The sequence below is a fragment of the Castor canadensis genome, chromosome 11 (assembly GCF_047511655.1).
Source record: "Castor canadensis chromosome 11, mCasCan1.hap1v2, whole genome shotgun sequence".
In the NCBI taxonomy this organism is placed as follows: domain Eukaryota; kingdom Metazoa; phylum Chordata; class Mammalia; order Rodentia; family Castoridae; genus Castor; species Castor canadensis.
In genome coordinates, this window is record NC_133396.1 from 3,677,820 (window position 1) to 3,690,176 (window position 12,357).

Sequence of the window (12,357 nt, forward strand, 5' to 3'; positions counted from 1 at the left end):
TAGTGTGTCTGGTGTGTGTGTCCATCTGTGGTCTGTGGCGTGTGGTGTGTACGAGTCACTTGAAGGAAAAACTGGTATTTTCCAGATCCCACAAGATGCCATGCACTGGTATCCTACGTGGGACTCATCTGAGGGTGGCTGTGAGAATGTCAGGGTCTCTTCTCATCAGGAGGACCAATGTGCCTGTCTCCCAGCCTCCTGGAGCCGTCACGTCCTGGCAACTGTTGTCTGGATCTGAGGACTGGTCTGTGCTGCCTTGTCACCTCTGGTCGCCACACTGTGAGCCTGCCATGGTGGGGGTTCCCAGTCCCCAGGTGACCCAACAGAGGCCTTGGGGTTTCTGCAGCAAGGCTCTCTGGTGACATTCACAACCAACCCCAGGAGAAACTCTGGAACATGGTGTTGAACAGCTAGCCGCAGCCTGCAGGACATCTGGAAGGAGCGAGCCTCCTCATCACGGTCATGAGTGGTGGATGGGTGGGCAGAGCTGCCTGCCCTGGTCTGGCGCTGTCAGAGAGCAGGGGATGGGGCCAGCAGCTCTAAGTGAGTCCTACACTCAGGTGACGTGCATGTGGTTGGTGGCTCTTCCTCGCGAGCCATCCTGCGCTCCCTGGGGCTGACGCTGTCTTGTCCTGCGCCCTGCCCTTCCCATGCCTTCCCCTTGGTGGGGCCTGTGTCATCAAAAAAAGGAAGGGCCCCGTCCTGCCTGTGCTGCCACCTCATCCGGTGCATCTCCTCCAGAGAGCTCCAGGTGTCCAGAGAGCAAAGGCTGCTTGGGGTGGGGAGCCCTTGCAATCGCGTGCCAGTGCCCCGCCATGGCGGCTGCTAGCTATCCCGTGACTTTGCCGTAGCTTCCGTCATAGCTGCAATAACCCACGGGTCTGTGGAGGTTATCTTGGGGTGATTCTCCGTTATTTTATTACTTAATATGAGTCATTTATTTTTGCCCAGGCCTGTGGCTTCCAGTAGCAATATGCTTCCCTAATATGCAAAGACTGGCTTTGTTTGCTCAATTCTGTGAGTGCTTTTGAATGGAGATGATTGTATGACTCAAGAAGAGTCCTTTTTTATCTTGCTCATGCTGTGCCTGCAGACTTAGACTTTATTACACACGACTCCTTGGTGACTGTGGTATTTCCAAGGGGAGACTGGGCCCTCCTCGTAGTAGAAGGCATAGAAGTCCAGCAAAGGTCTTCCTCACGGGGCGCACCTCCTGTCTTCCCTGGTGCCCTGGGGCTCTCCCAGCCTCGGCCTCCCTGGGGTCTCACTCCTGCCCTTCTCGGTACCCTCTTCCTTGTTGCTCTGCTGCCCTGCTCAGGCCTCCCTTGGTACTGGTGTGGGAAGAGGAGCCTCTGTCTTTGTATGGGGCGGTGCATTTAGTTTCTCTTGTGGGAGGTGGTTTTCGGTTCTCCTTCCTGTTTTTATGTTTCCCTTTTTAAAAAAGGTGGAAAGGAATAGTGATACCACTGGCCTGGTGTATTAGCTGCTCCTCGCAGCAGAGCATGAGTGGGGACTTCATACGGACTGGTTTCTGAGTGGCCTGGTGTGCTGTGCAGAAGCTTGGCGACCCCATCCTGGGAGGGAAGCAGGCACCTTCCTGGGCAGGGTTTTTCTTTTCCTTTTGAGGTGTTGACAGTTGTTCTTGTTTCCTGGCCATGCTTTTTCAGGTGTCTGTCATTGAAATGTCAGTTGTCTGCTAGCACAAAATTGACCTTCCTTTCTCTCCCTTTTTGCTCCAAACCGGCCTCTTCCTGTCTCCACTAGTTACACAATGAAAACCTTTTCCGGGGAGAATGCATTCTTTTTCTCTTGGGTGGTGGTCAGCCCTGGCCTGACTTCCAACCGCCTTCACTGCTATTGGGTAGAGGCAGGTCCTTTCCTTCTGCAGAAAACCATCGGCCAAGCCAGGCATTGGACAGAGTAAGGCCCAGAAAATTGCCTGACTTCCAGGTGACATGTACATATATAAATACATATATACATAAGTAACTGAAGCTTCTCTAATATCAGTCATCTTGCTGGTCAGAACCTGGTTTTAACTTGGCACTTGACAGTGGAGGTGATCTGGGCCCATGTGTAGTGGGCTGCCTCCCTTAGTGTTCTGTGTCATCTCGCTCACCCGCTGTTGTTAGCAGCTGCTCTCACGCCATGTCTGGTTGGGTGGCCACACCTGTGTGTGTGCAGGGGTCCCGGGCCTCTGCACTTTCTCTTCAGGGGCCCAGGGAGCCCCAGGTGTTGCCAAGATTTTGGTGCAATAAAATGTTCTTGGGTGTCCTTTCTGTGTCTTTGTCTTTTTCCTTTGATTTTTGCAAAGGTGCATTCCAGCAAATTCCCAGTCTGTTTCCCCAGGTCAGTGGAAGGTTACCTGTGTTGGCTCTCAGATCACCAGCCACACTAGGAGATAAGCACCTGTGGTCCCAGCTACACCGGAGGCAGAGGCAGAAGGATCGCCTGAATCCTGGAGTTCTGTGCCAACCTGGCCAACACAGAGAGATACCTTTTCAAAAATAATAATAATAATAATAAAGGGATTTAAATTTATTTAATAAATATACTTATTTAAATTTGAGAATAAAGATGAATCTTTGGAGTGGCTCAGTAAACTTGGTGGGTGATTTTAAGTGAATAAGGAGACTCAGAAACAATGTTCCACTGAGGTTTCTTTTGTTTGTTTTGCTGAATAATGCTTGGATTTCTTCAGGGAAAGGTGAAGAAAAAGATTTTGCTTACTTACGAGCTTTTTCTCACCGTGTACAGGTTTGCCTGTACACGAGTGGGTGGGGTGATACAGTCAGTGCCAGTGCAGTCCCTTCTGACCCAGCTACAGCCCAATGTCCCAGCTGCTTCCCCAGCTACCAGGCGGAGGCGTGATGAGGAGACTCGTGTTTGTGTGGTGTAGGGTTCTCTCTTGACACAGGAATTTGACTTGAGCTCCTATGGAAATCTCTGGTCCTGAATGCCTGCCCCAGGCACAGCAGCTCTGCTGTTCAGGGCATCTGCCCTGGAAGCTGAGAACAGGCTGGACAGGCAGGTTCCTGCAGGGGAGCCTGTGACCAGGATGCATTTGGCAAGAGCAGCCCCAATGAATGAGTGTCCCAGCGCTGAACAGATCTTGGGGCAGAGGAGGGTCTGGTCTCGGGTTCTCTTGTGAGCACTGCACAGCAGCTTCATCCTGGCTTCTGAAAACTTGGCACCCAAAGGCTTCTGTCAAACACAGGGAGTCTTGTCTTTGCCCCAGTAACCTCAGAGGTTTGACCAGACAACTCAAAATCAGAACAGGAAAGTGAGCAGGGCTGTAGCTGGACCCCAGCCAGAGGAGGTGCTTGCTGGTGGCGGGGAGCTTGGAGGCCTTTCTGAGCAAAGCAGCTTGGCTGTATCTATAGGAGTTCCCAGGCAGTCCAACACACTCAAGGGGCTGGGGACACAGTTCTTTTGATGTCTTCCCAACCCTGTTGGTTCTGGTACACTTGCGCTGAACAGGGTACCTCGTGGGCAATGTGTGGTCTCACAACAGGGCTGGGGGTTCCAGCATGCAGTGGGTACTGGGAGGACTCATGGGGCCGTGAAGAGCGTGTGGCCAGTTCTGCCTGAAGTGCCTCAGGAGAGTGTTAATGGTGGGGTGGGGGGGTCAGCCGCGGCTCCTGGGACCACCTCAGGCAGTGATAAAGCTAAAAAGCACCCGTATGCAGTGGTTAGTTATCTAGGCACAAAGGAAGGACTGATACTGTCTGAATCACTTGTCAGACACCTGAATTGTGTGGTGGCCTGAAAATAGGTAGAGGGCACAGGGTGGCCAGTCCTGTTGGCAGCCAAGAAGAGTCTCAGCCCAGAGCTCAAGAGGTGGCAGCAGCAATGGTTTAGAGTTGGATCAGGGTATTTTAGGAGGTAGAATCGAGAGAAGAGAAGACAAGGTGAAAGGTTCTGGGTAGGGGTTAAGATCTGGTTGGGAGAGTCAGGTGGCAGTGGCTGACACCTGTAATCCTAGCTACTCGAGGCAGAGATCAGGAGGATCTTGGTTCGAAGCCAGCCTGGGTCTAGTTCCACGAGACCCTATCTCAAAAAACCCTTCACAAAAATAGGGCTGGTGGAGTGGCTCAAGGTAAAGGCCCTGAGTAGTAGCCAAGGAGTAGGTGGCTGCCCATTGGCTGCAGGAATGTCTTCGGTGGGTGACAGATTCATCCTGACACAACTGTGATATTGGCATGTTAGAACAGGGGACACGGAGAATCACAGGCATGGAGCAGGCAGTAGGTGAGCGGAGGCTTCGCATTTAGACAGCGTCCAGGTATCTGGACACCAGGTGGGCCTTCATTTATAAGCTCCAGACAAACTGAGCGTGTGACCTCCAGCCAGTGCAGTGCTGGGCGGTGTGGTGAGAATCTGGGGAGAGTTGGACAACCTCAGCTTAGAGGAGGACACGGGTAACATGACAGGCACCTCCTGTCCCATTCTCAGGGTTTTGCCAGGGTTTTCCCCCTTAGGGCCTGTGTGTCTCCAACTCTTAGGGAATGATTCTTAATAATTTCTGTAACAATCCCTACCTCCCAAGTGAAGCCTGGGAAAGCATGCTGCTGTTCTCCCTCTGCCTCCTTGTCCTGCACTCCCCCAACAGTACACTTCCCAGTGAAGTCACCCAGTACTCAGGCAAGTGGATGGGGCTTGGACCAACAGCACTATGAAGTTTCCACTCTAAGCTGCTGTTCTGGGCCTATCTCACACTCTGAGCACCAGAGCCCCCAGGGGGTTTCTAGGGGCCAGGTTTCCATCCATGACATCCTGACTACCTTCTGATTATGGGCATTTCTCCCAAGTCCCCAGGGCTGTTGCTAGGTTGCCCAGCTCATACTCAGACCCAATGTCTCAGTCCAATGACTCTCCAGTACCATGGATGGAGGTGGGGGAGTCATGTGTGAAGAGGCAGGCACGATTGCTTTCAACTCCATGTGTCAGGTGGGGGGTGCTGCTGTAGACAGCAGCCATGGGAAGGGGCACCCCTCTTTGGAAGGCTAGGCCCCCACTCTGATCTTCCACTCAGGGTGGGGGTCTTGATTCCTGCATTGTCCTGCCTGCTTCCTGGATCTCACTCTCCCTTCTCTTAGGAACACACTAGAGTGCCCCCTATCCTAGAAAACCCTTGTCTCTGTGTGCCCCCCGAGCTACGCTGGCTCTCAAATGAAGTGTTAGTTTGCTGTCCGTGTTCTCTCTCCATAGATCTGGCTTCTGCCCTTGTCACTCCATTCATTGACCTGATTCCCCAACCTGATGGGCGTTTGCCAATGGGCTTCCTCCCAGGATCTGCCATTGCTGACCCTTCCCAGAGCTGCTCTTATTTTTTTTTCATTTTTCTTTTATTATTCATATGTGCATACAAGGCTTGGTTCATTTCTCCCCCCTGCCCTCACCCCCTCCCTTACCACCCACTCCGCCCCCTCCCTCTCCCCCCCCTCAATACCCAGCAGAAACTATTTTGCCCTTATTTCTAATTTTGTTGTAGAGAGAGTATAAGCAATAATAGGAAGGAACAAGGGTTTTTGCTGGTTGAGATAAGGATAGCTATACAGGGCATTGACTCACATTGATTTCCTGTGCGTGGGTGTTACCTTCTAGGTTAATTCTTTTTGATCTCACCTTTTCTCTAGTTCCTGGTCCCCTTTTCCTATTGGCCTCAGTTGCTTTAAGGTATCTGCTTTAGTTTCTCTGCATTAAGGACAACAAATGCTAGCTAGTTTTTTAGGTGTCTTACCTATCCTCACCCCTCCCTTGTGTGCCCAGAGCTGCTCTTAATCTGCTGCCCATGGCACAAAACCTGTGTGCCCTGTCCAGATCCCACATCACACCCTCCTCTCCTGGATATCCTGCTGGCAGGTTCCTGGCCAGGCTGAGTGCAGTGTTGATCTCTGACCTGTGTTCCCTGCCATAGATGGGGCCTCAGTCCCTGGCACCACAGCTTGAATTTGGGAAGAAGCTTGGAGCTGCCTCAGTGCCTCCTGTGCACATCTGCATTGAAAGTCTGACCTTTCCACTACCTGTCCTGAAATGCCTTCCCTCTTCTGTCCCTCCTTCCCATTCAGCCTGGGTGCCTGTCATTCTTCTGGACTCAAATAGTCTTCCAACCAGTTCTCCAACTTTCATCTTCCTGCTTCCCTTTTCCCTGACTGGCTCTTAAGAAACCTTGAATGAGGACTTGGAGGAGTGACTCAAGTGGTAGAGCGCCTGCCTAGCAAGTATGGGGCTCTGAGTTCAACCCCCAACACCAAAAGAAATCTTGACTGACATAAGTTTTCCTGCCCAAGGGATGATAATCAGGTGTCACTTCTGGCTCTCAGCCCTGCATACAACCCCTGAGACCCTGGACCCAACTCCATGTCCTGAAGGAGGTTCACCTCTGCCGGCTGTCTGAGATAAGGGCATACTTACACCCAGCAGACTCTGACCCCAGGCGTGGCTTAGGTTGGCTGCTTTCTCAAAGACAACTGTTGCATGTGGTTCCTGCTTTGCAATGATTGAAGTCAAGTCACCTAGAAGTGAGATTTTTAATCAGGACTTGCTATCGGAAAAAAGGCCGGGCTGAGGAACCAGACCTGGGTTCTAACAGGGTCTTCCAGAGTCAGCATCACAAATTTGGGTCAGTTGCATCATCTGCGTGTGCTTTTTTCTCTAAAATGCAGAGGTTAGAATGATGTCATGTGTCTATGGGTTGCCACACTGTCTCGCATGGTTGTCTCCATTTGTTTTCTCCCTGCCTGTTTCATTTAGGAGGGTGGTGATTAGAAGGCAGTGGTAGGGCTCAGCTGCTAAATGCCCATGATGTGTTGTGAGAGAAACGTCACAAATCGCCATCCCTCAAGTAGGTTCTGGGTATTGAGGTGGCTTCTTAATGTGGTTGGGTCACATTTGAACCCAGAGTCTAAATACATGGCAAATACTTACTGTGAAATGTGCTTAGGGAATTTTTCTTACACAATGACTGTCAAGGCTGTGTTTTTAAATGAGTTCAGGTCTTCATCCCATGCCAAACATGGCTTTTGCTCTGGTGATGTTAGAGACAGTTCCCTTCATGTACTTCCCCCTCCCCATTTTAAATGTACTGTTCTGCCTCCTTGTACTGTGGTTTTCTGTCTTGCACTGCTATAGTTAAATAGTGCTTGTTGGCAGGGTCCAGGGTCATTGTCTTCCTCCAGGGCCTTGCACTGGCCAGCTACCCAATAAATATTTGTTGAACAAGTGAACTGGAAAAGCTAGTGGAGGAAGCCTGGTTGTGACCAGGCATTTGGACTCTGCTTAGAAAACAGCCAGCCCATTCCCCCATCAAAGCCATGAGCTCAGCAATCTCTTCCACCTGTCAGGCTTTACACTGCCATCTCTGAGCCACGCGCCCCTTTGTCTTTTTCATGTGTGAAAACATTTTGGTGAAGTTCAGCAGGAACCAGAGCATTAATTCCTCTATTTGAAGTGAATGCCTGAACCATGGCACAGAGCCAGCAGCTTCCTGGGTGGCACCAGAACAGTTGGTGACAGCTGGATACAATCAAGTTCCATTACAAACACATCTTAAGTGCCATTCACACACAGAAGAAATTGCAAGCTTTAGCAAAATAAAATCTGGGGATTTTTAAAGCAGCACAATGCTCCATCTGAGCCTGTGAGCATATAAGCACCCTTCTTTCCCCAGCTCCCCCACCGCTCCTCCAAAGTCCAGGCTTCAGAAAGGTTGAGTACAGCCCAGAATGGCTGATGGCTGAGCTGGGGGTCCTCCCAGCCTGTCTTTACTGAGGAAATCTGAAGAGCCAGTGCCTTCCCTTGGTCTCAGGGAGCAGAGGGCTCCCATCAGAGTTGAACCCTGAGCCTGTTCTTTTGTCCATGAAGCAGCTGTGCTGCACTGTTCCTCCTTCCCGCTTCTGCCAACATAATAGCAGTCCGGCCCTGGCAGAGGGGAGTTGTGCTTAGTGGGCAGTGGCTGCCCCACATTTTGTCTGTGACCCATTTTCCTACATCCATTCCTTTTCCATAGGGGGTGTCACTCGTTTCTTTAGTACACAGAGGCTTTGTCAGTGCTCATACTGTGCTCACAGTCCTCCTGTTCTCGAAAAACCCTCCACTTGAACCTCTCCTGTCACCTCACTCATCCCAGTGGTTGAACAGAAAGGCAAGGAAAGAGAACCATTTGTTTTAGAAAAAAAGGAGCTGGATAAATGAGCATTAGGAATGCTTGAAAGGTAGCAATAAAATCCTGGCATAGTATCTGATATGGTAAATGTCTTCTAAAATTTGTATTGTGAAAATTGATTTAAGGCACAAGATATTCATATCGGTTTCCTAGGACTTCCCTAACAGTATCACAACCTGGTGGCTTAAAACAATGGGTATTCTCAATGCCAAAGTCTGAAATCCGCAAGTGGCGGGGATTTGCTCCTTCTTGTGGTTCTAGGGGAGGATCCTTCTGTCTCTTCAGGGACCCCAGGTGACCTTGGCTTGTACAGCATCACTTTAGTCTCTGCCTCCTGTTCACATGGCTTCTCCCTGTGTCTCTGTGTCCAAATCTGTCATGTTGGATCAGGGCCATACTAAGGACCTTTCTTCATTCACATCTGCAAAGATGTAGCTTCCGAATCAGGTCACATGCACAGATACTGGGGGTTAAGGCTTTAACATAGCTTGTGGTGGGACACAGTGAAACCTGTGACAGCATGGAAGGGTTCAGTGCTTACACACTAGAGTGGAAGTCCCGTGAGGGCAGGGCTTTCCGGATGCTCTCCTCAAGCCTGGCTGTGTGTGCAGATCTCTGAGCAGCGTGAGCCTGTGACACATCTTTGTTGAATGACTCAATGTGCACATATACATGTATGGTGCACATATATGTATTTTGATCGCAAGTGGTTCTGTATTATTATACACCACTTCTCTGCCCTTTCTTCACTTTGTACAGCTTGGAAATCGTCTTGCATTGCTAGGTACAGGAATCTGCCTCATTTCTTTTAAAGCCTCTGTGCACTCCCTGAACAAAAGAACCATAAACATATCTAACTTGTCCTCTATTAAGGGGCATTGGGATTATAACTACAGATGTTTTAAACACCACAAGGGGAAAAAGATATTTTGGGTTACTGCTGTTTAAAATTTTTCTTTACAGTTTTAATTTTTGAGATTATTATGCAAGGTGGAGAGAGCTAACGGGAGGCACCATCTTAAAAAGAAGTTATGTGGTCAACCAACAAGGATAGCACACCATAGTGAGAGGCCATAGAAGCCCCACCCATTTTATTTATTATTGTTGTTGTCATTATTACTGGGTTTTTTAATGGCCTCAAACTTGCGATCCTCCTTTCTCGGTGTGGGACACCATGCCTGGCATCCATTATAAAGTTTCTTAGAAAAACTGGCAGGTGGAGGGGGTGGGGACAGTCTGGGTTGCAGTCAACCCAGACTGGAGTCCCAGGCTCCTTGTTCTTGCTGCCTCCTGTTCCTCCTCCTTCTACGTCTCCTTATGCTCCAGCAGCAGGGGTGCCAAGTACAAGGTACAAGAGTTAAACAGACATGGCTCTTGCTCTTACAGGCCTGTTCCTTCTCCTATTGTGAGCCTCAGCTTCGAAGCCTGTCATGTGGAGATGACAACTAAGTGATCCTTTCCAGTCACAGACAGGACCTAGTGGAGTACCTTACGAGTGTCTTTGACAGTGACTGGCAGTCAGAAATACCTTGTACATTCCTGGTCAGTGGACACCTGCCTGCATTCATCTGCATACCTGTGATAGCCACTGAAATTTTCTGTTGTGTTTCATCTACTGTTCATCTAACAGGTATTGTTTCACCATTCATAAGAGTCATGACTCCCTGTTTTTAAAAGTCCCAATGGAGCATTGGCTGTGGAGGGTAACCTGCTCTCCAAATTTGCTCAGTGAGCTCAACTAGCAGGGCTAGAGTGCTGACGGGGAACACTACTGTGCTATCTGAAGCCCTGTAGTCCCTGGTCACTAAGAAAGATCTTGGGTGGCGAGGGATACCTGTACACTGTTAAGGGAGGAAAGCAGCTCAGAAATGGCAAGAGTTTTCTGGAGACTCTGGATGGAGGTAAAGTAGGGAACTAAATGGAGTGGGTGGCAATTATTAGGGGAGGAGCCTAGTGCTCCAATCTCCCTGTGATGGACAATTGGGATTTTCCAGATCAAAGCAGAGTCAGTTTTGAGGACAACAAGAACAAAATGCAGTGCGGCTACCAAGCACACCCCCCCCCCACCCCAAAGACACACTGGAGCCAAGATGTGACTTCTGCTCTAATGTCGCTTGTGACACTGGACAATCTGGTGAGACCAGTGAAGCTTAGGCTCATGAATCCAACAGAATCAATCTTTTAGGAGAAGGATAACATAACTTGTATCAAGTTAACATTGAACACAGTGGAATTTATTTAAAAGAAGCTGCACATAGGACTTTTAAAAGACAGCAGGCTCTCCACCAAAGGCTGGGTCAAGCAGCTCATGAGACTGCAGGCCTTTGTTTGTGAATGGACAGTTTTCTGAGCCCCTGGAAGAGTAGGCCTGGGCTGCACTCCCCCCATGGGAAGCAAAGGTTAACCATGCCTTAGGCTGATAGTTTGAAACCAGTCTGAATTTGTGCGGAAGACAGCAACAGACTTCTTACTTCAGAGATCAACTCTGGGTGAGAAACAGGACCAGGTGAGGTGTTTGCCCAGGCCACAGGGCTAATTCAAAGTAGATACAGAATGAAAGCACAGTTTCTGGATTCCTTCATTTCTTTTCCATGACAGGAAATTACATTTCACTATTGTCTAGAACCAGTGTTAGTACAGGAAGGTCTGGAAGGCATATTTTAGCATTGACCAACAGTAAAATAGGTTACTGGGAGTGGTCACCCCCATGATGGTTTCTGTGACCTTTCAAGGGTACTGCCAGGGCCTTGGACTGAGCTCTCCTGAAGCAGCCTCTGGGTGTGGCACACCCACACCACTGCGTGGTCTGCATGTTAGGAGGATCCTGGACCATTCTTGTGTGACATCTGATCTTGTGGGTCCCTTCCAATTGATACTCCTGTTATTTTTATGGCAATCATAAAACCATATGTGACTGAGAGTGACATTTTTTTAAATAAAAAAGTAATACACCCACATATTTAAAAACTGGACAGCATAGAGAAACATTGAAAATGCAAGAAAAGGAAGACAAGTCTTGACTTCTCTCCTCCCAGTTTATTCCTGTTGTTTCCTTACAGAAAAAAAAGTGAATGCATACAGCAGTGTATTATACCACACACGTAGCTCTTGTATCTATCTGTGAGGTTTCTAAAATGGACAGGTGTAAGGTGGTGCACTGGGGATTAAGATCCACTAAAACTGTATAGAGGTTTGTGCAATTGTGCACTAGGATGATGCCCTTGGGAAGGAATAGCTGCTACAGCTAACTCAGTAAAGACAAGGGACTTGGGACAGGAGGGCCACAAGGAAAGTTCTGTCTTCTACTTCCACTTTGGACTGGTCTAAAACTCCCAGAAATCTGGGGAGCCCCATGGAGTTCTTCAGGCAGTGCTCTATGGAGTCATTTCATGGGGGAGAAGATTGGTTCTGGGGCTGTGATTTTGTGGTTTTGGGATTTCCCTCTTTGTCACAAAGAAAAAGAAAAGGCCCCCAAATTTCCCAGTGTCTCATTTGGTCTCTTTTTGCATTGTCTTGCTATATTTTGAAGATTTTTTTTTTTTTTTTGGAGACAGCCACTCCAGCAGCCCTTTTTTTGAAGGTTTTTTTTCAAGATAGGGTCTCACAACCTGGGCTGACTTTGAACTGTGATCCTCCTGATCTCTGTCTCCCAAGTAGCTATGATTATAGGCATGAGCCACTGGCGCCCAGCTTTCTGGGACTGGGATTTGAACTCAGGGCTTCATGTTTGCAAGGCAGGCACTATGCTGCTTGAGCCACATCTACAGTACCCGCTCTAGACTCAAGGAATTGTTTTAAAGGGCCAGGTGGGACCCCAGTGGGACCTACCACCTATGTAGTCATGCCTTGTTCCCTGTGTGTGACCTGAGATCCTCCAACCCTTTGGTCATGGACCTTTTCATTTTCTTTTGGCTTTTAGTGTGCTGGGAATGGAACCCAGGACCTCTCACAGGCTAGGCAATCGCTCCACAACTGAGCTGCACCTTGTACTCCAGATGTCAGTTGTCGAAGAGTTTCATGGGGCTGGATGTTCCCTAAGGGCCTTTCTAGGTCATTGGTTGGTCCATCGGTTGATTCATTCTGTAGAGCCCCAACCTTCTCTGTAGAGAAGGTGATGACCCAGAGGCCAACCCTCTGCAAAGGGCAAGTGAACTGGTGCGTCCAGCACAGGAAATAAAACATGCAGGGAA

General features: G+C 49.2%; 1 protein-coding gene across 11 annotated transcripts in view; it reads left to right on the forward strand.

Moving 5' to 3' along the window:
* The window catches only part of Usp36 (ubiquitin specific peptidase 36), a 34,469-nt gene extending 31,869 nt beyond the window's left edge, over nucleotides 1-2,600 (forward strand). For 9 of the 11 annotated variants that reach the window (XM_074044986.1, XM_020158103.2, XM_020158107.2 and 6 more), the window contains one exon: nucleotides 86-2,274. The gene's annotated coding sequence lies outside the window, so the exon portion shown is untranslated. Of the gene's footprint in view, nucleotides 1-85; nucleotides 2,275-2,349 lie in introns of those variants that run through there. The other 2 variants (XR_012438407.1, XM_074044989.1) reach the window with 2 other exon arrangements.
* Nucleotides 2,601-12,357: the final 9,757 nt, after the last annotated feature.